General features: G+C 39.3%; 1 long non-coding RNA gene across 1 annotated transcript; it reads right to left on the bottom strand.

Annotated features, from left to right (window-relative positions):
- Positions 1-559: 559 nt before the first annotated feature.
- Positions 560-1,794, bottom strand: LOC133948786 (uncharacterized). The gene is made up of 3 exons (XR_009920096.1): positions 1,635-1,794; positions 952-1,005; positions 560-690 (listed from the first exon to the last, which is right to left on the bottom strand). It is a non-coding gene; the product is annotated as an uncharacterized LOC133948786 (long non-coding RNA).
- Between the last annotated feature and the right edge of the window lie 690 nt (positions 1,795-2,484).

Raw genomic sequence — 2,484 nt, 5'->3', positions numbered from 1 at the left:
TGTCTCTCCATGGAGTCGAACCAAAGACGAACCAGAGACCTTCTCTGCCTATAGCCCAAGTTTCTGCCACTCGACCACCGCCTCTCCTCATGCATCATCAAACTAGTAATCTACACATCACTCCATGCGTTGCTCCCTTAACTACAGATGGCCTGCGAATGTCATGGAGTTTTACTGTGAATTAGACAGTTTAGGTATGATTTCAATCTCCACACATCAGTGTTGTAAACAGTTCTCAAATTAATTATAGAATTATGTTTTCACACTGAGAGAAGTGGAAAGACTTGATTTGGACTGTTATCAATAGGTCTGTGGGAGATTATCACCTTGAATAGTACTGATGAGGTAGAAAGACATTTTATGTATTTGTACAATGTTGTATTTCTTTCAGCACTTTTATCAGAAGGGACTTAAAATATGTACATTTCACCATGAGGATATAAACCAAGACCACAGTACAACAGTTCTATCTGAAATCTGTTGTGCTTTATACACAACACAAAACATTCTTTAACAGTGCGTTTTTTCTCTTCATAGATGAAGAACTGCAGCACCTGATGTCCTCAGCAGCAACATGGTGGAGATCTGATTTGATACACTTTAGATAAGAACCCAGTGTTTTATATTTCTGCTTTGCCATAAGAGACAGAACATGGTCATCACAGCTGTGTCCTTCAGGCTCGTCTGTCCCTAATAAAATGATAGGAAACATGAAAGTGATCGTCATTATTGTAGAGGAAGAGTTGCATATGAACAAAGTGTGTAATCTTATTTTCTGTGGATATTCAACTGTGTATTTGAATATGCTTTTGGATTAAAACGTGCACTACCATGACAATGAATGTTTTTAATGGAGCTATTTCACATTAAAAGTATTGCATTATAATTTAATACATTATGTATTATGTGCAATACTTTGATTGTTTTTAAGTAATGAAATCAGGTCTGTACCTGGAGTCAGTGTTCAGTCTGGTTGGATTCAAGTTGTGTGTCAAGTTGGACCTTCTAGAGGAACATGAAACCAATACACAGATATGTAAAGTCATACATGGGCCAGGTTAAGTAATTAACAGACTTTTAAATGGTAAAAATAAAATATTAGTTCAAAGTTAATCAGAGCATAATCATTTCAGATTAGGAAATAGGTAGTGCATATAAGCCCACAACTCTGTATGACACTGTCTGTTGTAGTAAAGTTACAAGGCTATGACTTACTCATATTTAACAAAAGAATTCAGTGAAGTCTGTCTGAGATTAACGATTTAAATACTGAAGGTGGGAGACACGGTTATTTTTCACTGTAACACGTGACAGGACATCAACACCGTGACTCTGAATAAAGAGCCTTAAAAGACGTAGTGCTCCTTTGAACAGCTGCTCTTACAATGTGTAGCAAGTGCTAAATCTCCATTAGTATAATAGTAACAAAAATCACCCTTTACATAATTGAACATATATTTTCCATGTGAACCCCTTTAACACAGTTCAATTCAGGAGCAAAATATAATTTATACAGTATTTATTAGAGCTAGTATTAGTAAACAGATCAAACAAATGCAGTACAACACATCACACATCCACAGTGTCTCTTTTGCTTATCATCACAGTCAGTCAGAAGTGTCCGTTTAACTTACGTAGCAGTTGAGAGATGGTTGTTGGAGCTAGCAGGAGCTAGCTCATAGCCAGTGCTGCTGTTGAGAGCGGCAGAGTTCACACAGGAAAAGACACGACGGACGGGGGAAAAAAGCTTTGCGAGCGTCCCACACTCTAACCTGCTGAGCGAACAACGTCCACAGTGACTCCGCCGCCGTCCTCTCATCCAGACTCGCCAACCGTTCTCCGGTTCTTCGTGATACACAGCTCCGCAGCTTGTGACGACGTAACTCATGAGGCGTTCACTTGCAGCCGTGTTAAATGCAGCTTCGTTTGTCATGGCGAGTTGAAGAAGTCTGCTGCAAAGCTATGAATAATCCGCATGATGAAAACTCACAGCAATGTTATGCCTACATTATCAATATATTGAGACCCATGTGACACAGTTTGACATGGTTTAGCAAAGTGAATGAGGAGAAATACATCCAAGTGTGAGACGTAACAAACCGAAAGCGGTCTCATGCTGCGTTCAGGGTAACTCTGTTAAAAAGGGGTTCAATGGTCATGGTGAGCTGATGAACTTTGATGCCACGCCATTAACAATCTGCATGATGAAAAGTCACAATAATGTTATGCCTACATTATCAATATCTTGAGACCAATTTGACACAGTTTGACATGGTTTAGTAAAGTGGCTGGAGGGAAATACATCAAAGAGTAAGATGACCAAAACAAGACATTTCCTGATGCCACCAGGGGGCGCTTTCCTTTTAAGTCATGATTTCTAGGTAGATGTCTTCCGGTCGCGACTCTTGTCTTATATGTGTAGTTTGGAGTCGATTGGACAAAATATGTCTAAGTTACAGAAGCTCGCTTATATTGGCGTTTAGT

This window comes from Platichthys flesus, chromosome 3, assembly GCF_949316205.1.
Source record: "Platichthys flesus chromosome 3, fPlaFle2.1, whole genome shotgun sequence".
In the NCBI taxonomy this organism is placed as follows: domain Eukaryota; kingdom Metazoa; phylum Chordata; class Actinopteri; order Pleuronectiformes; family Pleuronectidae; genus Platichthys; species Platichthys flesus.
This window is presented reverse-complemented; position numbering and strand designations above follow the sequence as displayed.